Source organism: Cupressus sempervirens, chromosome 9 (assembly GCF_028749045.1).
Source record: "Cupressus sempervirens isolate cs-2001-9-10 chromosome 9, ASM2874904v1, whole genome shotgun sequence".
Classification (NCBI taxonomy): Eukaryota; Viridiplantae; Streptophyta; class Pinopsida; order Cupressales; family Cupressaceae; genus Cupressus; species Cupressus sempervirens.
The window spans coordinates 719072493-719097983 of NC_143126.1; the positions used below are offsets into that span (position 1 = coordinate 719072493).

The 25491-nt window shown below is 34.9% G+C and overlaps 1 protein-coding gene across 1 annotated transcript in view; it reads right to left on the reverse strand.

Annotated features, from left to right (window-relative positions):
• Nucleotides 1–24404, reverse strand: part of LOC149540745 (cyclin-dependent kinase F-4-like) — a 48414-nt gene extending 24010 nt beyond the window's left edge. Inside the window, exon 1 of the mRNA XM_089801827.1 lies at nucleotides 24284–24404. The gene's annotated coding sequence lies outside the window, so the exon portion shown is untranslated. The remainder of the gene's footprint in view (nucleotides 1–24283) is intronic.
• Nucleotides 24405–25491: the final 1087 nt, after the last annotated feature.

Below are 25491 nucleotides of genomic sequence, written 5' to 3' on the forward strand. Positions count from 1 at the left end.
AACTATGGACCAAACAACTTCCAGTTACAGGGCATCAAACTTGGTAGAGAGAGACACCAAATTAGCAATGATTAGAGGCATCAAGTAGCCGTGACTTAACAATAATGACTGGAGGAGTTTCTATCAAATATCATAGCATTGACTGAACAATGAATAAGAACAAGTGACAATAAATAATTTTGTAGTGATATTTGGAGATGAAGGCAAAGATAAACAAAGGCAAGCAAAACAATAATATGTGAATAAGATAAGAGGACTCAGCAACAGCGTCATAAAAAGATTCTGCAAAACTAACAATGATAGGAGTAGATGTGCATACAAACTGAATATACTGGCAAGACTGTAAAGAATAATAATTACTCAGAGAAATGTAGAGTATTAAACAAATCACATTAGCGACAGAGGAGAAATACAAAGGAAACATAGAGATAAGTTCGAAGAAACGTGTGAAAGTTATAAGTACTAGGGAGAGTAGATATCAGAGAATAATAATAAGAAATTAATTACATAATTAAAATCTAAGAGAGAGACATGACATTTTGATAGAGGAGAAGAACTTTTACATGTAGAATAACAGTATAGAAGAGATTATAAGCTCATTAACAAACAAATAAAAAAGTGGGGACATTACAACTTTGTCCATGTTCAAAATATCATTGACCTTTTGCATGGTGCTTGTCTTGCTCATGATCCTTGTTGAAACTAACTTGTACAAGGAGCAAGCATAGGTTTCATATCTTGTCACTCACAATCATAGGAGGGAGAAAGGCCCATCTTGCCAACCTCTATTTTCACCAATAAACACAATTCTGCCCCCATCTTCATAAATTGCAACATTGAGACAAAGAATGTTTCGCTTCTACTTTAGCTTTCTAATATGACCTGCATGAGGCCTTGTCCATCTCAATGGGTAGCATAGACTACTTAAGCTTTCCTAGCTAGTTCTTTAGGATTGTCCTTGTTCTTAGCTTCTTCGTGGAGATCTTGAAAATTAACTTCAGCTCCAAGATATTTTTGGGGAAAGGATCTTGTATACCTTGCATTTAATTATTTTAATTATGTACATTATATATTTATTTGTGGCGCATCTTTCGATGTGTTTAGCCACATAAAATATTTATTTGCATCCCTTTGTTAAGTTGCATATCACACTATTAAGATATTCAATGTTTTGCACATGGGAAAGCATTTAACATTGGGAAAACTTTGTACGAAAAGTATATGTTGAGATCAATGGTTTTGTGCAATCATGATTTTGAGGCACATTCTTTACCTTTGTTTTGTGGGATTGGTCATACAAAAGCAAACATGTGTTTAGTGGTTGGCTTGTTAGTTAAATCATTGGTTGGCTTGTTAGCTAAATCATTGGTTGGCTTAGCTATCATTTGTACTAAGCTCCCTTGTTCAATGCTTATGTGAAATGTGACATGGGATGTATCTGTTGGATTTAGCCCAGCAATCAAAGATAAACAGCAATAATGAATAGACAAAATAGATACATGGGACGGACAGAAATACCTTTGGAAAACCCTTCTAGAATGAAGGGAAAAGCCTAGCCACACAACAAAATATGACTATTGATAATAAAAATTCAAGTATATATACAATGCCTTTCGCTTGATGCGATATATATAACATAAAGAGAGACTCTTCACAATCCAACCAAAGGTCTCTTCAATATCCAAAACATAACTCTTTATTTTCAAATATAACTCTTCGTATTTCCATGTTTTAACACATGTTGAATGGCACATGTCTTTATGTTTAAAATTACAATATATCATAAATGTCCTTTACAGTTGAAGGTCGCCAAAACGATATTAATGCCTAGAGATAAAAAATCTCATTCACAGCTACAATCTCCAACACCGCCTCTTAGCGAATGAGAGAGATCTTTAGTTGAGCAGTCACACAAGGCTGCAACCAAAATGTCAAAGATAAAATCTAAATCATGGATCCTATAAAATTCATGGAATCACTCAACATGAAAACCTTGCAAGAAACACAACCATCTTTCATCACAGTTTCTCTCATGACACCAAGAGACCAATTTACTCATGGAAACACTCAACATGATAGACCTTTAACAATTACTCATAATCATGGAATCACTCAACATGATAGATGGAATTATTTATTCATAACTAATAATCGTGGAATCACCCATTAGAAAAACCTGCACAAATCACATTCACCTTTATCACGGACTCACTCAACATGATTCTATCATGGAATCTCTCTACATGAAAAACTTGCAAAAAGAAAATCACAATCACCTTTCATCACGGAATCACTCAACGTGATGTTGTCATGGAATCTCTCAACATGACAGGTCGGTAAGGTTTACAACTAGCATTTTATCACGGACTCTCTCAACATGACAGGGTCATGGACTCTCTCAACATGACTTCCAACTCCCATCACAGAATCTCTCAAAGTGATGACATCATGGGCTCTCTCTACATGATGTTCATTATGAATCTCTCACAAGTGAAAGAGTTATCAAGTTATCCTTACAACTTATTATTAATTCCATGTGAATAATAACTAATAAAATCACTGTTGAAACTCTTTTCCAACAAAAGTCTCAAAATATACAATATCAAAACATTAACATCATATATAAGAATGGTGGGGATTCCATGATGACTCCCTCTCAACCAAGAGAGCTATGTTCACCACAATGGTTGATGTAACCTCCCTCTGGAGCTAAGCATCTCCCTCTAAACATGAATCATCAAGGCAAAATTTTCATTTCATTTTATCTTGCCGCATCTTGTAACCGAAGGATTAACAAGAGAGATTAACACACAGATTAATGCTAGAGCCTACACCACTTCTAGTTAAATACAAAATAGAATACTTATCTCTTTCACATAGACAAGACGTTTATGTTGAACATTCACAAATTCAATTTACAAGGCGATTCTCCTACAAACTTCTTAGGCAAAAGGTGATCTTTATGCTTACAAATGATAACTCTCAATAGTCATTCAACAAGCCTTTTCTCATAGTATGCTAAATATGCAGATTAAAATTATCTAATAGATACTTTTCACAATGAGTATGTCTAAAAAGGATCTTGATCATATATTGATCAAATACACAAATTGACTATTTTTGAAATGAAGCCTAATATGTATATACACAATAACATCAAAGCTTGGTATACATAACACAAATAGCTCTTGACACACATACACACAACTCTTTAACAGGTAGTCAACTCTCAAAAACTAAGCTGCTATACTAGCAGCTTCCACTAATCCTTGATAATATTCATTAGAATTCAATGACTTCAAAAGAATTATGAAACAAAAGAACTACTTTCCTAATATTATCAACAGAGCTACGATCTCACCCACAACATACAAACAAGGAACTCAACACAAGATGACGGCACTAAGGATGAACTGAGGCCTCAAGACTGAATCGAAGCTACCAATTTGACCAAGAATACATATGACACCAACTCAAGAGACAGACAACACAAAACTAGTCAAACGTGACAAATGAGTGTAATGTTGTTATACAAGGAGACGCAACCAATGCATAATTGACGAATCCAAAATCAAGGGAGGATATAACATGCGAAGATAGAACAAATCTTATAACCAAGGGTAAAAAAATTATTTTGCTTCAAAGGTAGCACTCCAAAATCAATTCATAGTGGGAAGAATTGAAGGGACAAGACACGACTCCACAAAAAAATCTGCTCCTCACATAACATTTGAATTCTACAAATGTTAGACCATTATATTAGTAAAGTACACAAGAGCGATGGGTCTCCGTGTCTACCTAGTGAAAGAAGAATTTATTACACCAATTACTTTACACCTCATTCCTTGTGTGAGCTGACAAGTGAAATAATTGTAAGTGAGGGACAATACTAATTGTATCCACCGTGGATATCCATGTGTCCTATTGTCCAAGTGTCTTTGCAGATATTACATTCAACGAACGACAAAAACAAAACACACGATTATTCCCAACCTAGTCCTTTGGCGAAAACAATTTTGCTACCTCAATGTTTTTCTTGAAACTTTCTACTTGGTCTCACGAAGAGACAATGAAAGTCAAGAGCTCCCAAGGATGCTGGAGTTCAGGACACTGATCCATGGGCTCTTACATATCAGACCATATAGATTGCAGTTACAGAGATGAAGTCTTGGCTAGATGGCCAAAGCCAAAATGGAGGAGCAAGAAGAAGTGCACAGAGAAAGGACAAAACAACTTAGAGATAAAAGACATCGCTGGGATAAAATATTATGAAAGAATAATAAGTCAAAAAAATGAGATTACTCCGCACAAACATAATAAAATAAACATAGAAAGGAGCCTCTGCATTAAAGATTCCAAAAAAAGGACACAGAAATGAACACTAAGTTATACAATCCTTTTAACCTTAAATTTGACAAAGAAACAAACACTAGCTTTCCCAATCCTTTTAACCTTAAATGAATATCAATATGTGTAACTAATAACTCAAATTTTCTTGAGAGCAGATATGTGGAAAAATAGACAAATAAATTTCTTAAAATTCACATATGCAACATATAACCAAACCTCCCTGTTCATCAACCAAAATCAAGAACGATGAAGAGTTCACATACGATGTGCCAATGTGAGAGTGCCAAAAAAAACTATACAGAGAGATACATGCATCACTCATATAGCAACATGGATTGCAAAATGAACAAACTAATGAAGTAATCGACGAAAAGAAGCAAAACCTTATAAATTAAACCATCACAAACAAAAGAAACTTCTTAAAATTATTGTATAGATCTAACATAGCTGTAATGCTAAACAGTGATAAACAGTAATAATGAATTGCCAAAATAGATACAAAGGGACACACAGAAATCCTGGGAAAACCCTTCTAGAATAAAGGGAAAAACCCAGCCACCTAATAAAAGATCACTTTATAAGTGTATACAATGCCTTTCACTTTATGTGATATATATACAATGCCTTTCGCTTTATGTGATATATATAACATAAAGAGAGACTTTTCACATTCCAACCAAAGGTCTCTTCAATATCCAAAACATAACTCTTTATTTTCAAATACAACTCTTCATATTTCCATGCTTTAATCTATGTTGAATGATATGCCTTTATATTTAATATTACAATATATCATAAATGTCCTTTTCAGTTGAAAGTGACCATAACAATATTAATGCCCAGAGATAAAGAGATCTATCGCAGCTACTATCTCCAACAATATCATTACATGCTTGGACTAAGGGATAATGCATTGCAGGAGCTTGGTGTTTCAAAAATACTCATGGAGACCATATAAATGTATTGTAATGTTCTCATTGTTGATTAACACAATGAATGCGGAAGCTTTGGAGATTTCATTTATTCTTCGCAAGGATCATCCCAATGCATATGTTGTGTGATCTTGTGGTATGCCTATTATCTTTGCATTATGGTTATTCTAAAAGCTTGCATCCATGCTTTTTTTACATGGGGTTATGTATGTAATGGTTTGATCAACCTAGTAATTTTACTATCAAATGTGTCTCTCCTCTAATTCTTACTTAGCTAGCACTATTTGTTGTATCATTTTGTATTGATCCACTTGCCTCTTCATTATATTTTCTTCCTTTACCTTGTTTTTCTTGAGACTAGACATTGACTCTTGGCAATAAAATTGTTTTCCTGTTTCTCTAACCTTTTGGGTTCCTTCAAGGAGTATTAATTGTATATGGTACCCTAGAATTAACTAAATGACTTGATCAAGATCTCCTTTAGGAAGTCGTGCATTTTATATTTCTCTAAGAGGTGATAATGCATGGAAAGACGCTTTGAGCATGAGTTTTCCTCCAAAATTCAGAGGTCGGCTCTTATTTATTTAGTTTAGCCTAACTGAAAAGAAAAAAGGTAGAAAGCTGCAAAAAGAAATAGCTAAAAAGCTAAGTTGTCGATTCAGATTCTAGTTCGGATGCAGGTTTAAGGTTCGGGTTTGACATTTGTTCAATTTTTTTTGGGCTAGGTTCAGGTTCGTTTTGGGTTCGTTCGTACAAGGATTTTTTTTAAAAAGATATTATATTATGCAGGCTAATTGCATTTTGAACATAATTCACATATTCTATTTATTTCTCTCTACTTTAGTAATCTATAGAATGCAAATTACAAACACCAAACTACTACCATAACACAACTCAATTTATGATACTAAGAGTTTCAATTATGAACCATCATATAATATTATATTATGTAATGTCCCCTTTCTAAAATGAAATTTAATAATAATTAATAAACAAATAAATTATAATAATAATCAAAAAATATATAATAATATTTTAATGATACATTAGTATATATTAATAAACTCAATATAATATTATAACAAAAGAATACAATAAAACCAAATCGTCGATATCAAAGCCACGGCTATATCCCTTTTTGGCTTTGTATCGATCGAGTAGATTAGGTCTCCCTTTTTCTTAAAACTGAGGCCCTCGACCATCACTCGCTCAAAAATCGCCACGAAGTTGCCTAGGGTCCTTTCCAATGAATGGCGATCGATTTTAGCACACTGCAAGCAAATTTCCATTGAATTGGAACTGAATTCGAATTTGATGCAAATCGACTTCCAAATTTGGGGTTATAGGGACAAATATGGTGACTTAAGCTAAAAAGCACAGCTAGCCAAAGGCCCATATCCTAGTACATGGGCATGTCTCAAAAACAGACACACGTCTCTAGTACCAAAGACATCTCCAACAACTTCCCAATGCACAAGGTTCTTTTAATTGTCATCTCATGTCATCTTTGAAGTAGCCTTGCCAAAAATTAACATTTACCGGTAGAGAACATAGGGAAAATTGTGTCGAAGGCCAAAAAGGAAGGCAAATAAATAAAATAAGCCTCTATGTTATTCATATTGATATTTTGGATGATACAAAAATCAATGCAAAGTTATAGTCATTGGATCTACTAGTAGTGTAGACTTTTTGAGAGGGAAATAAATAGTTGTCTAACTGATTTCTTGTGACTGTAATGGTCTAAAGAGAAATTACCTTTACTATTTGCTATTATTGCATGATTAGTTTACTATTATTCTTTTCAAAATTTCATGGCATGATATATTTTAGAAATTATTAAATCAAATCTAAGTTAACATATTCATCCTTCAGTATGCAAAATCGACATTCGATTCACCACACAATTGAATTCAATCTGGGTAAAAATGTTGACATTTTAATGTTTTGAAAAAGCTCTTTTTGGTTTATTATAATCGTTTTTATCTCACAACAGACCCAACCCTAAAACGATGCCCATTTTTGGCTTTATCTAACTTTGCAGGGGCACTTATATTCATATTATCATTATGTAGCGGCACTTCTAAATTTTTATAGCTTTAACCTGTTCACACTCCCCTCATTCGACGGCAGTTTGTGTATCGATAAATCCCTTCACTCATTCACAGCAGTTTTTGTATTGTGAAATCCCTTCACTCATTCACTCATTCATAGGAGATAACAGGCAACGGTTTATGTTTTTATAGATAACAGAGGCAGCAATTACTAGGCCTGCAAATCTGACTTGTAAGGCAGCCTTTCTTCTACAACTTACAATATAACAGAGATCAAAAATGAGGTAGGGACTACTGTTATTTATTATTTAATTTAAATTACGGTTTGATACCATTCTAATTACAGTTTGATACCAATCTAATTTCTGTAATTCTAATGACAGTTTGTCGACAAAAATGAGCTTTTTTCATTTTTTGTTTTTTGTTTTATTTCTTGTTAGTTTTTTTTTTGGTAGAATTAAAGAATGGCTGCAAGTGCTTCTGTTGCAGGAAACCCCCACTTCAAAATTGACAAATATTCCCCACTTTGGAAATGTGCAAATGATTCGACCAATGCCATGTGGAGGAGGTTATGTGTGGACTTGTAGCCACTGTAAAGAGGGATTTAGTAGCTCTTACAGTAGAGTGAAAGCACATTTGTGCTTTATTCCTCAAAAAAGCATCAAATCTTGTACCGAGAAGCCAAGAGTAAATGGAGTGCTACCTAAAACCTTCCTTCCAAATCACATTGTAAACAAATACATTCAAGAACAAAAGCAAGCAAAGGAAGGTGCTAGGAGAGCAAATTCTTCGCATCCGTTGTAAAGTGGTAGGCCTTTAAAGAAAGGAAAAACATCATCTATGTCTTCAACTAGCACTCCTAGTGAACCACCTGCAGAGGGCAATCCATTCTTGCTTCCTCGGAAGTAAGAGTAGTGGAACCCTTAGAATCATCATTCCAAAATGAAGCTAGAGACATTGTTGATCAAGCCATAACCAATAGCCAGATGCGTCTATGCAAATGGATTGTCATTCAATGTTGTTCACTCACCGTATTGGCAATACATGGTGAGGGCAATTAATGAGGCTCCAAACGGGTTCAAGGGCCCTGGTTATGAGAAGATATGCACCACTTCATTGGATGATGAGGTGGCCCGTGTAGAGAATGCCATGTTGCCCATCAAGGATTCATGGGCCGAAACAAGTGTGACTAAAGTAACGGATGGATGAAAGACGCAAGGGAAACATCCTTTGGTGAATGTTATTGCACTGTCTACAAGAGGTGCAATGTTTCTAATAGTTGTAGATTGTGAAGGAGTCATAACATTCTCAAGCAAGTTATTGAGCAAGTTGGCCCTCAAAATGTTGTTCAAGTAGTAGCCGACAATGCAAAGAATTGTACAGCTGACGGCTTATTGGTTGAAAAGCAATATGAACACATTTTTTGGATACCTTGTGTTGTGCACTCATTCAACCTAATGGTGCAAAAAATTGGCACTGAGGTTGAGTGGATAAAAAAATGTATAAAGAGGCACAAGAGATCCAAATGTTTGTCACGAACCACCATATGATGCAAGCCTGAAATTGGAGCTCTTGAAGGTAAGTTCAATTGTTTAAAATTTAAACATGTTTGCGAAATCTAGTCACTTAAGTTTAGTGAACTTTCTATGTTTTCAAATTTTTTATCTATTATTGTTTTGATTTTAAAATAGGTTGCTAAGACCCGCTTTACCTCCAACACTATTGTTTTGAGACGTCTTATCAAGGCTAAAGAGGCATTGTCTAGAATGGTAACCAACGCTAATTTAAGTGTATGGAGGCAATCTAATAGTGCCAAGGCAACTGCCATAGAGGCAATGATACTAGAGGACTCTTGGTGGGATCCTGTTGAGTATCTTCCGAAGCTCATGGAGCCTATATTGAACATGATCCGATACACTAACATGGATAGACCCTGCTTGGGTGAGGTATATGATGGCATTGACTCCATGATTGAGGACATTAGAAATATCATAAATGAGAAAGAGCAAGATCCTGAGGAAAAGTTCTTCAAGGAGTTACAGGTAATCATGGTAAAGAGATAAAACAAAATGACTAACCCTTTGCATCTACTTACCTTTGCATTGAGCCCCAAGTTCTGCAGCCAATCGGTCCTCAAGGGGAGTACCAATAGAGTTGCCCCATACAAAGATCTTGAAGTTGCTCAAGGGTACAAAGTGGCCCTTCGAAGACTCTTTCCTAAGTACCTACGACCTACAGTGAGCTCTGAATTTATGAGCTTCGCGAGCACTGATGATTGTAGTCTTGACGCTCTTGAAGACGAGAACAATGCTGATGCTCATAAATGGTGGAACTTCCATTGACAAATGTACCAACACTTGCAGCTCATTACCATCAAAATTTTACCACAGATAAGTTCTCTAATCTTAAGATTCTAATTTCTAATTTCTTGTTGATAAATATTCAAAACTCTTCACACTATATTATATGATTTCAAATTTGTAAATCTTGATAGGTTGCTAGTTCATCATCATCTAAGAGGAATTGGAGCACATACTCCTCCATCCACTCAATAAAACACAACTAAACTCCAAGAAGGCAAATAACTTAGTGCTTGTGCATTCAAACTTGAGGCTCACAACTCACAAAGAGAATACCTACAAAAAAGGGGAGGCAAAAAAATGGTATGTCGAACCAGAGGCTACGGAGTTGAAAGCCCACTTTGATGACTTGCAATTGAAGATGGTGATCCTAAGATACATAGTGATGATGAAGCTGATCTTGAGGCTACGGTTGAGACTATTGATGCTAGTGGCACTAATTGTGCTCCTAATCAGCAACTGCCTACTGATGATGAAATCTTTGATGATATATATATACATTGATTTTTTATCACTTTTGAGTCTATGGCTGATTACGGTTTAGTGATTAGTAATGTTGACATTATTGTTTTAAAGTTTTTGAACTGAAACATTAATATGATGGTGTATTTTGACATTTTGTCATGCCATTGAAACTAAATCGTTAATATATCTGGTGGTGTATTTTGCTAAATTTCTTTAATATTAGCATATTGGTGTATTAACTTATTTGCTGCAGCATATTTTTACGTATAAAAAAATTATTTTAAAAAAAACTTGTAATGGACAAACCCAAACCCAGCCCAAAAAAAAATTAAGCAAATTTTGAACCCAAATGTCAAACCTGCATCTAAACTAGAATCAGAACCAGCAACTTAGAATCAAATAGTAAAAATATGGCATGGTGTCCTCCCATCTTCTATTTTTTAAAATTAACCATGCCAATACCAATCTATGGCATCTCCAAGTACCCCTATCTCTTGGCGACTATGCTAACAAGGTAAAAGGCTCATACCAAATAGATATCCTTTAATAATCTCTACCAATACTTTGTAAATCATGATATAACGAGTACATGGAAATAATGAAAATTATGCAAATGCAAAATCACATCAAACAAATTCCTCCACAACCAACAAGAATCAAAACCACTACAATTTTAGTTTCTCATTACAATTTTTTGTATTGTTCAATCACAAACAATGAAAGGCTAACAACTCTCGAAATATACATAGAGGTTCCACATGGGGCCTAATTATAAAAGTACTAAACACATACATAGAGGTTCCCCACATAGCCTATTTATGAAAAAATTGAAACTTAAAATTAAACACAAGGCTCGTGAAACACATCCACAAAAGACAAAATCTAAGGATTCCGAACTACTATAGTCCCACAATGTTAATCCTCCCCCACCATCAAAGCATAAAGATTTCAATTTCATATGATAAGTCACATCACCACTAATTGGCAAAAGGAACTAAACTAAGAAATACTACAACCATAAGTGTCCTTGTTGGCAGTTCAAGTACTCATGAGATAAGTGCATAGTACTTGTTCTTGAAATTATGGCCCTCTATTCTGTAATCAAACAGTCAAAGTAGTTGAGACTAATTGTTGACAGTAAAAAGGTAGCCACCGAGCTTGAATGTTAATCAATATTGTTGCCACAATTATGCAAACCATAAAAGCAAAAATCACAATTATACTCAATTGATCAAGAATCGCCATTGCTGCTGATCTCTGACCCAAAAAATCCTGTTTATTTGGTGAACAGTTATCAACTATCTTTTTTCAATTGATCAATCAGAATTTGTTATTAATCGGCAAAAAAACACTTATACAGCAGTCTTCACAAAGAAGATGCAGATTTCAAGGGGCACTCAACATGGTGGTCAAGAAAAGGATCACATTAAAGGTAGGGTTCCATGCATACTCATAAAACCCTACTCTACATTGGTATTTTTCACTGTCTTCATTAAAGATTTGTGAGAGGAAAGTCACATTTGGATATGAGATGTCTTTCAATGTTAGAAAGGTTCTAAAATTAGATTAGAGCATTGGTGAGATCAAAGTATACAAAGGGTTTTCTTTGCATTTGATTAGTCATATTTTTCAAAGATATAGACAATGCTCTTAGATTGATAGGGAAGATCTATATACTGATTCTTAAAGGGCAAAGATATCACAGTTCTGTTCATAAAGAGTATCCACTGACTTATTAGCTTATTACGTTGCTCTACAGTTTCCCCCTTCCTTCAAAGATTTCAAACTCCATTTCAAGAGATATTTATGTTTTCAATTTCTCTCTTATCAATGATCAAATGACTGTTTTAAAGATCAAAAGATTGTCCCACAGGTGAATGACTGTTCTATGAAAAGAATGATTGGGTATTGTTGAATAGTTTTTCTCACTGTTTGAAGGTAATATTCATTGTCAAGAGTCTAGTAGGTCCAAGAATTTTAGGGTTCAAATACTGGGGTGGGAGGAGAGATTCAAAAACCCAAGAGGTAGATGCCATTGTAGGGGCGTAGGTTCAGTCAGTTCAATGCCTACTGTATCGGCCCTACTATTCTATTATTACAAGTCAGTTCATTCTATAGTTCCCAATTCAATCTGCTCTGATAAAGAATGGAACGACAATAAATATCATCGTGCTGGATCTGTTGAACCTGTGGCAACAATAGCTATAGGGTGGGGCGGATCAGGAATGGCTGTTGAATGGGCGCTTGTCATGGTATCGGTTGTTTGAGATCGGGACATGGCATGTGATAAATTTAGCATTATCAGAGTGGCGAAGTAGCTAGCTGTGGAAGTTGCATGGGATAAAACTTTATTACATTGCTCTAGAGTTTTGCCCTTCTTTCAAAGATTATAAATTCTGTTTCAAGAGATATTTATGTTTTGAAGTTCTATCTTATCAATGATCAAATGACTGTTTTGAATATCAAAAGACTGTCCCATAAGTGAATGACTGATCTATGAAAAGAGTGATTGAGCATTCTTGAATAGTTTTTCTCACTGTTTCAAGGTAATATTCGTTGTCAAGGGATAAGATCTATTCACTGTTACAAAAAACTAGAGATTTGAACATATGTTAGACAATAAATAAACATAGTTATGTTAGGCAATGAATAGATATAGGCATAAAGATTACCTTTAGTAATATGCACAGGCATACATGTTATCATCACAAAGAGAAGCAATGAATTGACTGTCATTAAAAAGTTAAAGGAAGCCTTGCAACCTGTGTTCTTGTCAAAAGGTCAAGACAAATGTGCAATCTAAACTGTAGAAATGATACAAGGCCAAAGAAGCTTTTAAAAACGGTGATGTGGAAACTACATTACAAGGGTAAATTTGTAGTCAAGAGAAGAAATACGCAATCAAATGCATAATGAAGCAGTTATACATAATAACTCCAGTAGAACACAAGCTTGTGGGCAATAATAGTTTGGAGACACAGGTGATGAATTTTCATAAAAAATATGAAAATGGCAGATGTGGGCTGGTACATGCAAAAAAATCGTGTAGGCAGGAGAAAAAATCACCACTAGCTGACAAACGACAGAGGTGAGTAATAATCAGAGCACCAGAAATTGCGGGCACTAGTCTCCAAAAACAATTGCAGGGTAAAAATAAAAAAGGTCTGATGCAGGCCAAAAAAAATCCAGCTTAGCGCTTCTAATTGTGAATTCGGCAGTGGAAAGGATAGAAGACTGATGACATGGCAAGGGAAAAAAAACAGAACTGGGAAAATGACAAAAACGGCCAGGTTGTTGCTGACTGGAGCAAAGCCCAAAACATACAGGTCAAGTTTGCCGAAAGCACCCAAAAACTGCCAAAAAGGTGGGTGTGAGTCAGAGATTTGTCAGAAAAAAAATGCTGGTTTTGTTAGTTTTCCTTCTGCCACTGGGACTCCTGCAGTGGGAGCCAAAACTTGAAAAAAAAAAATGCCAGATACTGCCAAAAATCAACATCACAGCTCAGAAAAAGAAATTTTTAATTATTTTTTCGCATGTTTTTTAACTACAGATTATGAAAATAATAATTATCCAGAAAGTTTGCTCTGATACCATGAAATTTTTTAAAACAGGATTATGATTGTATTAACAACGAAATCTGAAGTAGAGATTACAAATGCTAATAATAGCTTGAATTAAAAAGCAAGGTTGTCTTAATAAAGACAACACCTATAAATAGAACTGAATGAGCAAACTAAAAAGAAAGCCTAAATGACCATAAACTACAGTTCTAGAAGAACAAGCTAAATATAGCGAGATACTAAAAATAATAAAATATTCTAATAGATCCAAGATTTGCTAGTACAAGTAGACTAAAGGTACTCGAAACTTCACAGCTTTCATACGGTCAGAAACAAGTAAATGGGAGTTTAGACCTTGTAGAAAAGTTGAAGTTCCTCCAATTCCATTGTGATAATCAGATAGCTCCAAAAGGAAAGCTAGGTAATGCACTTAGTGCAGATTTAGAGCTACTACTGCAAGAAAATGGCAAACCCATAATAGAAAATTCAATGGTCTTTGGATAATGCCTTCTATTTTCTACAATTAATGGGTTGAACCCTATATTTTATTTGCTCAATACATCTATGCTATGGAAATGCGCTTTATTTATTATTTTTTTGAAAAAATAGCTTGACTGTTTTTCTTTGGTTTTTTTTTTACTTTCTTTCTTTTTTTCTTTTTTTTTGGGTTGTGTGTCTGGCGGGGGGGGGGGAGAGGGGGAATCATCCTACACTTTTGGTTTGCCAATTTATTCCCCAAACAATTAATGCTGCTATGATGCAAACCACAATCCGTGAAATGTAGTTGTCATAATTGTGTAATCCACACAATGCTGGTGCAATATAATAGTCATAATTATAAGATCCAAACATGCTGTAAATCACAGTCACAATAATGCAATCAATATGGTACACACGGGTAGTGATAAACATCAGGACAATCAAAAATGCTTAAGTTTCACCATTCATATTGCATTAACGACTACACTAAGCATCAGTATTCTGAAATACCAAATTATCCTTAAACTAAACTTGCTATTAAAACAAATCTAGCCTCAACTAATTGACTGCAACCTCTTGTGTATCCATTTGCCATATATAATCTAATCTAAACCAATACAGCAATATATAACCAATATTATTTCTAAAAACTCAGAATCAATGTTCACCAAGCCTTTATACTCTTTAGAAATAAAATAGAGTAGTTTTGCTGTATTACTTTTAATGTTGAGTTTCAGGGCTTGTTGCCAATGTAATAGCACTGCCATAATGTTTGGTATGTGTTTTTCAAATGGCAGTGTCCTCTTGTATTTGTATGAGAAATAAATCAAGAGAAGAGACATTTCCCTTCATGAGATGTGTCTATTCATCAATATAATTAATATAATGGAAAACTTAATAATAGTTATATATATATATATATATATATATATATATAATTCTCTTTGATCTCACAAGTTTATCCTACTAAAGCTACCAAAACATCAACACTCCCTCTTGGCTAGGGAGGATAAACATAGGACACGTGTAACATCATTGGTAATATTAGGTATGGCCAATTTAAAGATATCTTTGATTAGAAGATATCCATCATTTTGATATCACATATGTTATCAAGAGTATTGACCTTCAGAATATCAACATTAGCTATTCACCAAAACTCTAAGTAATGGTCTCCAAAATATCAACACTTGATATTCACCATGTACTCAAAACGGCAATGGTCTCTAGAATATTAACATATGATATTCACCATTTTGATTTCACATTTGAGTATTGGTCTCCAAAATAACAATATATGATATTCATCAAATAATCTTTGAGTAATGGCCTTCAGAATGTTGAGATGCAAGATAATCACCAAGTACTATGAGTAATAGTCTCCTACACATCAAGGTGCATGATATTCACCAAGTACTCCATGTAATGGCCTCCAGAGCATCAATTTGGATAACATTCACCATGTACTCAAAATGTTCATAAGGTATGTACACACGCATTCTCATAATGCTTACCATATGAACATACACCATGCAAAGTATAATCTATCATGATCTACATAGACATTGTAAGATATCCATCATAAAAGAGAATCGAGTTATTGTAAGATCGTCACCTTTCAATAACTTCTGCAAATACAAGTGATAATCATTTGGAAGTCGTCACAAGGCGTAGGGCCATTAAATCATGCTGTCATACGCATGATATGTAGTACCTCTCGTGTTTACAGTCTATACCTTGTTATATTTTGATCTGGAAGAATACTTGTTACTCATGTTATTTTTACATTTGAGATGACCTAAGGGTCAGATGTTATACTTTAATTTCAGTATCATAGATGTTAGATTACTATGTTGTGCAGTTGATCAAATTTGCATGATGATGCCATTTTGAGATGACCATATGTTTTATGATGATATATGGTTGTCCAATATTTGGACATATCTTTGATTTGGTTATATGTTGGATTTAATACTATGGTTATTTACTTCATTCTTGCTTTGTTATGCTTTATGCGAACGTAAGTGATGTAAATGGATTATTTCAGTGTAATTGAATAAATGGTTAAATTGGGTTATTTAATGCATTTATTGCTTCGGCTATGATATTATATGCAATTGCACTTGATCGTGTATTATAGTGTGCAAGATTTATATCCCTAGCAGTGGCACATAGAGTTAGTGATTCAGCTGTTCATAATTTACCAATGTCGTCCCTATATAGTTGACGTATCATAATTGATTGTTTATACTAAACCTTCCAGTGATTATTAAATCCGGACTCATTTGCATTATGTGACTAGACCTGTGAACGTGTCTGTGCATCTAGAGGTTCGCAACTATCGCAAAAGTTTGTAAGGTTTTTTGTGATTTCGGTCTAAGGGTTTTCGGGCTTTATTTTAATTGATATTTAATTTATAGCAGCTTTGCCATAGATGAATTCTAATTTCTTGAAATAGTCTGTTTTTGTTTGGGTTGATTTGGGGTTTAACTAGTTTCCTAGTTATTTACCGTGATCGCTTATTCGCTCTTGAAAAGTGAATAAGTATCCAAGAGGAAATTAATTCCTCACTTTTCACCTTTGGAAATTAGAAATTTGAGAGCTTTTTCCAAAATCATCTTCTAGAAGATTGTGTTTCTGTTCGTTGTGAGAGCTACGGGCGTGGGACCTTCGCAAGATCGGTCTCGTTGGATCTAGCTTGGGGAGACCTTAGTTTGTTGCGACTTTTGGCAGCTTCTGCAGGATATTTAATTTATCTGGCTGATTCTCGTTTTAGCCCCTTTGACTGACAGGTAGGGCTCTCTTGTTTTCATGTTTCTGCTTTTGTTTCTAGTACTAGTATGTTAGGAGGTTGAGCACTAGTGTCCCCCTTTGTTTTTGATTGTTAGTTCTACCCTGTTGGACGGGTATGAACATTTCCCTGATTTTCGGGATGAGGATGGTTTCGCACCATTATGCTGGTCGTTCTTGCATACGGTGTCCAAACCTAAATTTTATTGGATTTTCGTGGCTTTTATGCCCTAAGACCAATTGGTTTTAATTGTGAAGTTTTTGAGTTTTGAAGTTTTTACCTCAATTTGTGTGCCGCCCAATTTTCTCGAGTTTTCTTGGCATGATGTTGGTCGTGGACTTGGATTATCTGTACGATGTCAGTTAGACCATTGTTGCATTGGGATGTGGGTTGCATCCGTCCTCTAGAGCTTGTATTCGATTGAGTGTTATTTTGCTTGTGTTCTCATCCAACCCTTGGTTTTATGATCTTCATGATGGTGGTGTGGCACACATGAGCACATGTGTGTGCATTTGTCATGTGACTTGTGAGGCCTAAACTCCCAATTGTATTTTGGTGAGTATGTTCTTTTGGGGTTGGGTTGGAAATATGCATGCCTAAGCGCACTCATCGTTGGATGAGTATGGGTAGGGTAGGGTAGCATGGAGGGGGGGCTTCTCTCTCACAGTTTGGTGACTATTACCCAGTGGGTTGGCATGAAGGAGTTCTAACAAGTGATAACTAAATAAATTACTAGGTAATAAATTTAAGATAATAAAATGTGCGAGCACCTGATTAAGTTCAAGGACACAGTGTGAGAACCTTCCAATGGGAAGCTGAATCCGCACGATATTTAGCTTGGGCTACTCAATGCCAAGCAACTCCCCTCTAGCGAGTCCCTACATAGCTACCAATTGAGTGTCCAAGACCTATTGTACTTGCATTGTCTCATGATCTAGTTTCAGTTATCATTAGTCTGGCGTAAGCGTTAGCCATGGACGTTTGCTTTATGTGTGTTTGTGGTTGGCTCATTATCTCCATCAGTATAGTAACAATGAAGCTATGGGTTTGACGTGGTTGGGAGGCGTAGCTACCTATACCACTATTGAGGACCGGTGTACAGAGACTGTCTATTATTCCAGTGCAACCGATGCTTGATGTTTCACTTGGTATATTCAAGATTCCAAAGTATGCTTCCTTGTGATTTACGCTTTCATTGGAATGCTTGGATATCATGTTTAGATGATGTTAGTTATTTTACGCATTCCTATATTATGATGTTTAGCATATGATTAAATGATGCAATTTACTTAGTTGGAGTATCTATTGCTTATTGGATTAGCATGTTAGATTTCCTGGTTCTTATGATATTATTACATTTTAGTAGTGACACCCTCATAAGACAACTCCGACTATCTGGTTGGCAGTTTGGGATGTTACGCGCAAGGGATGGCTAGGACCTTCGAGGTCTCATGATGCTATTATAGTTCGGAGGAATTGCGCAATAGCGTAGTCATGTTTGTACATTGCGATGTTGCTTTCAATACGTGTCCTTGTACTACTATGTTTTAGATGGTTAGTTGTTTGTTCCATCTTACTACTCTTTCTGTCTTGCTACTATCGTGTTCGAGTGTCCAAGCCTCAATTCGTGGATCTGGTACTCCCAGAGGTGGAGGAATTGTGTTTCCTGCTTTGTCTTTTGTTTTCCTTGTTGATGGTATACATCCTCACAGCAAAGAAGTGTTTTCTTGCGTAAAAATATGTTCTCTCACGCTAGAAGGCATTCTCTCCCGCGAAGTGGAGAGAAGGCTCACGCGAGATTATACTCTCTCCCGCGCGAGACACTGCACTTCCTCACACAAGTGTGTGCATTCCCTTACACGAACCTCGACATCAGTGTGGAGGGAATTTGATGGCTAAGCAAAGTGTCTCCAACAACGAGAGGGCAGATCCTAACGTGGCATGGTGCACTTTCTCGCATGAAGGGTGTTTCCTCGTGCAAGACTGTCAGTTGTGTTTCTTGCGCAGAAAATAGGGGGCATCTCCATTGTTTTTCGGAGAACGCAATTGGGTGTTTCAAGTACCCTTTAGGATTGCTTGTATTTCCAAGCTTCGATAGATCGGAGATTATATGTTTTGTTGTCGTCTTTGATTTTCGTCTTTCTGTTTGAGTGTATCAATTGGTAGTGGCGTTCGGAGATTCACTAGTAATCAAGATTGTTAGTTAAGTCTTCCGTTGCGATATTTGTGATCCTTGTATGTTGATTGTCCTGTGCATCCATACTTGTTTTAAAAATATATATCTTGGCTTTTATTTATCTTTATTCCAAGGATCTCTAGGTGGGGCATTACATGATACCAAAAGTTTACATTAAGTCAAAACTCCCTTTGATTTTGATATGATCAAGATCTTTGAAGATCAATTGAAACATATCCATTCCTTCAACCAGATGTGTGAGACTCCCTCTAAACATCAATCTTCTGAGCTCCTTTACCTTTGAAGAAGTGTCAAATTCCCTCTGAATCTGATGACAAGCCTCCCTTTTTCCTACAATAACATTCTTGGAGGCAAAGATCAAGGCACGTAGCTCTTATTGTATGTATTGAAATAAATAAGAGAGAGACTAATCTAATACTCATATAAGATCTTTTCCATAAGATTAAGATTATCATAAAAACGTCATACTTTGAAAATGATCCCCATTATTCCAATATAATTTATCATTTTTATAATTATAAATCCCCATTATAATCTCATTATTAATGATCTTGTCCTAAACAAAATATTATAATATATTCATAAGAAAATAAACATTATCATAATATATTCACACATACCTTATTGTGGAGCCCATCTCTCATAAAAACTATACTAACAATCTAACATAAAAGGAATATAGTATTAAGACAATTTATTTACCACAACATGATACTTACCTTTAACAAGGGTTGATATGCTATCATTCATCCTTGCCCTTAATGTTTCATCCTTTATCTTGTCTTCCATTGAATTGCATTTGGTCATGCTTATACATGTTTGACTTGCCCAAGTTGGGGCCTCACAGTAAGTGAATACATGGCACTATGTACCATGTAACAAGGGAAATGGTGTGTTTGTCATTCGATATCATGTAGACTTCCCTACGCATTTACTCTAACCCCCCATTATCCTATTCGCCCATATACCAACTTATTACCTTTCGCGATCCTCATGCTTTCATTTTATTTGATGGGACATACTACCTTTAATGACCACGTGAGAATTTTTTTTCCTTATAGTTTACATCCTATAATGAGTTCTCTTTTGCCTATATAATCTATTCAGGTTTTTTTTCTCCTTATTTGGTCGCCTCTTTTTTTATCCTTAATGTAGCCACTTGTTTATTATTCCCTCTATAACCTCTATAACGACTCTTGGTCTTTGCTTGACTAAATGAATGAATTCCCCCATCTTCAATTGCTAACTGTACTAACTATGTGTGTCAAGGGCTGCCAATTCTACGATGTTCGTGCGTAGTTGTTTCCCTTATTAGCAAGCTATCCTCTGATAATCCTTCTCTTCGTATCTTTTTCCATGTTTAATGTCTACTCCATATAGGGCCCACTAGTTTTTCTCCCTACTTACATATATTTGTATTTCCCATTTTTAAATGACACATCGGATTCTAAAAATTAATATTATCTTTCATCTTCCATGCTGTGTGGAAGACTAGGCATTCGTAGATAGCGCTATCCTCCCTTAACTCTCTGACTATACATAGCTGGTGAAAGGGTTCCTCATTCTGACTGTATTAATACTATCTCGATCATCTCCCAATGATGTGGACTTCTAAACTTTTCTACCCACCAATCCTTGTTGACGTGGGCTTCTTCTATCCTCCATACTATGCATCATTTATATATAACTTGGCAATTAATCTCGTTCAATATATCCCAATGCATGTGATAAAATCCTTAAACCCTAAATAATTGATTTACAATGGCAAGCTCGACTATGATCTATGGTTACTAGTCTCTAACAAACAAACCCTAGGAACATGTCCACAAACGCACATCTGTCTACAAGAATATTTGGATCGCAGTTCAGTCCTACAAGTGGGACAAGTACCATGATTTTACAGCCATGACTTCATATAATTACGGTGAAATAAGTAGCATTCAAGGCAGGGCATCTTGCAATCCTCATTTCCCACTTGAAAATTCTCCATACAAACTGGACACGAAAGCTCTGCATCAACATGGGCCAAGATGCACAAGACACTCGATTCTTTGTCACACTATTCGCAATATTCTCAAAAGTCGAATCCACGTCTACTGGTTTTGGTTTGTTTTGATTTGCTTTCAAAATGCAGTCCATATCTATATATTTGCAACCTTGCTCTGATACCATGTTGAGTTTCAAGGATTTTTGCAAATGTAATAGCACTGTCATAATGTTTGGTATATGTTTTCCAAATGGTTGTGTCCACTTGTATTTGTATGAGGAATAAATCAAGAGAAGAGACATGTCCCATATTCATCAATATAATTAATATAATGGCAAACTTATGATATATATCTTTGATCTCTCTAGTTTATCCTATTAAAGCTACCAAAACATCAACATTTAACCCATACGCTACATGTTGTTTCTGAAAAGTCAGAATCAATGTTCACCAAGCCTTTATACTCTTACAGAAGAAAATAGAGTAGTTTTGCTCTATTACTTTTAACCCATACACTACATGTTGTTTCCCCCAATAAAAATTGCACAAAGTTATATGAGGAAAATTTTTGAGGAAAAAAAAGAAATGTAGACTTGATTGTCGATTTGATCTCAAGTGCAAACACTTGAATGATAAGCACCACATTGAACTAAAATTAAGAAGCAAAAATAAAGTAAACCTCAAAAATATGATAGCCTTCGATTTCCCAAAACCAAACCTCTCACCAAGAATAATTCCAAGGAAATCCAATTAAACTATCTCATCATTTAAGAAAAACGAAATCCTTAACACAACAGGTGTACAGTAAATTTTATATAAGAGTTAACCTAATCTTTACAAAAAACAACCTTCTCTGAAATTTAGAATTTTTGAAGACTTCTCAGACACAAAATCAGGGTATCTAATATATAAACCATGAACAATATTTTGAATTAAACGTTTCCTAACCTTACCTGACTGTCAAAAGTCCCTTCCTTTCATCTATTCATATTTGTGTCATAACAACAACTGAAAAGGAAAACCCAAAAGAATAGAAAGAAATTTCCACAACCATTAAAACAAACTTTTCTGAACTTATAATTTGCTAAGTCTTCTCAGAAACAATATGTAATGTAATAACATTTTCACCTTGAATAGTACATTACAAATAAACGTAATATCTAGATTTGAAAAGACTAAATGCTATCAAATCATCAAAAAATGTGAAAATCAAATGGCAGAGAATCTAAACAGTCCATGCATGTCATGATCCCAAATTTGACATAATGTAACAGCAAGTTGAATATTGCTAATTAGAAATAGTCAATAGCATCATTAACCCTATCTAGTATATCTGAATATATCGTATGAAGACTTGTTACCAAATATGATCAGCAAGATATCGATCTGTATGAAGGCAGCAAGTAATTCAATCATAGCATCAGTGAGTTACTTCAATAATTATTGCAAATCAATCAATTAGTTAAGACAACAGTTGGGCATCATGTTGGCAGCATTTCACAAATATGCATTAGCTAGTTAAAGTTATCACTAACCAACTAAAAGATGAAGTGATGTGATGACAGGACTACCATACATGCAGCAATAAAGATTTTTTTGGGAAAGGTGTGACCATCATAAAACATGGAATGTATCTTATCCAGCATAACTCCTCACTTCAGATTGCAGCTATGAGAAGAATTTACCATCACTCATTGAAGGCATCCAAGAATCGCTATATATTATATAGGGTATTCTAAGGAAGGTATCAGAAGAAATAAATCCATAACTGTTTACTTGCAAGCATCGTGTAATATAAGGGTATGTGGTAGCTTATCTATGATTTAATTACTGCTTTCCAAAAATTTATATTTGAAAGCTTTTGAAGAGCACAGGCCAATATATGGTCCAGTATATTTATACACCGTATCATTAGAATGAGTTACTAATAGTAACATCACAAATATATAAATATATGTATATTAGGCATGATGCATTTTGTTTATGCATGTTCTTAAATTATTCATAGTCCATTTGAAATTAGTATGTTCACAGCTTTTTCCTTAATCTCTCGCTATAGCCCCTTTCAAAGATAGGCTGGTCCTAGAGAACAGCTGGACTAATCTCTCACAAGATAGGTTTTGTAGGTAAATCCCAAAATGAGTAAGGGTGTGTTTTCGGAAGCCTTGAGCGAATAGTCCTGAGATAGGTATGAATATGTGTTCCAGAAACCTTGAGAAGGCCTCTTGTAGCCTGGTTCACGAGCACCCTATGCCAAGTATTCCCTGGTCTCCTTAGGGTTGACATGTTTACAAGAGAAGTAAGAATTGGACTTCAATATGTTGACTGTTAATTGTATTATGAATTGTTCATTGCTTCTCAAATTAATTCAGTTTAGATACATAGTAATGTATGTGAAACATTGGAAATTGGCAGCCTCCTGATAGACGGCATTACAATGCAAATCAAAATAATGGTTGGCTAGATGTTACCTAAATAGTATTAAGCTAGATTAGTTGCATGAGATAACTATGTGGTAAGCCCCCCGCGTTACCTATCCATAGGAAACATGCTACGTTTTAATATTAATGAATTTAGTGTGCTAAATCCAAGTAAACGATGGCTTCCAGTACAGTGCGCACAGCCCCAACCAGTGAAGACAGGTACAATTTCTGGGCGAATTAGGCGGAACCAATCAAAAGCTTCCAGCAAGAAAAATTACAATCCAAAATAAAAGTGCGCATAAACTACCTCCATCATTTGTCTACAAATTTCTCTACATATCCCGTTTAGACACTCATTCTCCCAAAGACAAAAATCAAATCATTTCTAAAACCCCTTCAAATGCAAGAGGGTGCGTTTTAATATTTTTCCCCGAAACATTCTCATGCAAGATCTGGTCTCTAATATTATCCTTGTTTAAAATCAATGCAAAACATAAATGACGAAATTCATTATTATATTTTTGTTTTAGGGGTAGAATGGCAATTGTGCCTCCAATCGACCGATAAAGACTTTTTCCCCAGACGCAATTCATTAAAATGGAAGTGTCATAACCCGACATTCAACAACCCAAAAGCATACATTGAAATAATGTAGAATTAAAACAGATAAACCAATTAAATTCTTACTTGATTACAGCGAGAACCGAAATTCAGCCATTGTCACAGAGCCGAGGTTACTTGTTCCCAAAACATGAATCCAAACCCTCGAAACATGAAGATAATGAGACGTTTTTATTTTACGCGTATTAAGCCATATTCATCGAACCGGGATTTATATAACTTAACTCGGAGGTTTGTTGACGGATAGATATTTAGCCATTTTGTAAGATTCTGTACAACAACTGGATATACTGAGAACCTTCGGCTGGTGGCGCCCTTCGCATACAAGAATATAATGAACTGTCGTTTGCGTATAGGAGAAGTGGGTCCTATGGATAGAACATAGGGGCTTTCATAAAAATAGAGTTCCAAATTTTAGGAATATTTTAATGCTGGTCTCATGAATTTTACTTTATATTTCTTTTTTAAAGTTAAGTTTCACATTCTAAATTCTACAAATTCCAGGAGTGTATAATTGGTAAATATTTTTAAATAGAATTTTCTTTTTTCCTAAGTTTTTTGTTTTAATGGGAATAAATATTTTCCATAAATTTTAGGATTGTAATATTGATAGATATTTTTAAACAAATTTTCTCTTGTTTTCTAAATTTTTTGTTTTGGTGGGAATAATTTTTTTTTTAAATTGACATGTGGCAAATATTTCTCATAAGCTAGTGGGGCTAAACCTCAATTTTAGAGGCCTAAAAATGAAAGGCTCCAATTTCTTCAAAAAAAATTTGATAAATATTTTTAAATTGAATTTTATTTTTTTGCTAAATTTTTTGTTTTGGCAGAAATAATTTCTTAAAAATTTTGACATGGGACAAATATTTCTCCTAAGCTACTAGGGCTAAACCTCAATTTCAAAGGCCTAAAAATGAGGGGCTCTAATTTTGGGAAAAAAAAATGATAAATATTTTTAAACAGAATTTGTTTTTGCCAAATTTTTTGTTTTGATGGGAATAAATTTTACAAAAATTGACATGTGGCATATATTTCTCCTAAGCTAGTGGGGCTAAACCTCAATTTAGAGGCCTAAAAATGAGGGGCTCTAATTTCAAGGAAAATATTCTAAATGATCCCTAAAAAAATTGATGCAGGACCATCCTGAGTTTCTTTGTAATCCTGTACATTAGTTCATTCTGCCTAGTTCCAATTGGGCTGACTTTGCTCACATTTAATTTTGGTATAGTTAATTATATTTGATGAGGGCTGACTTGTGGTTTCTCTATATT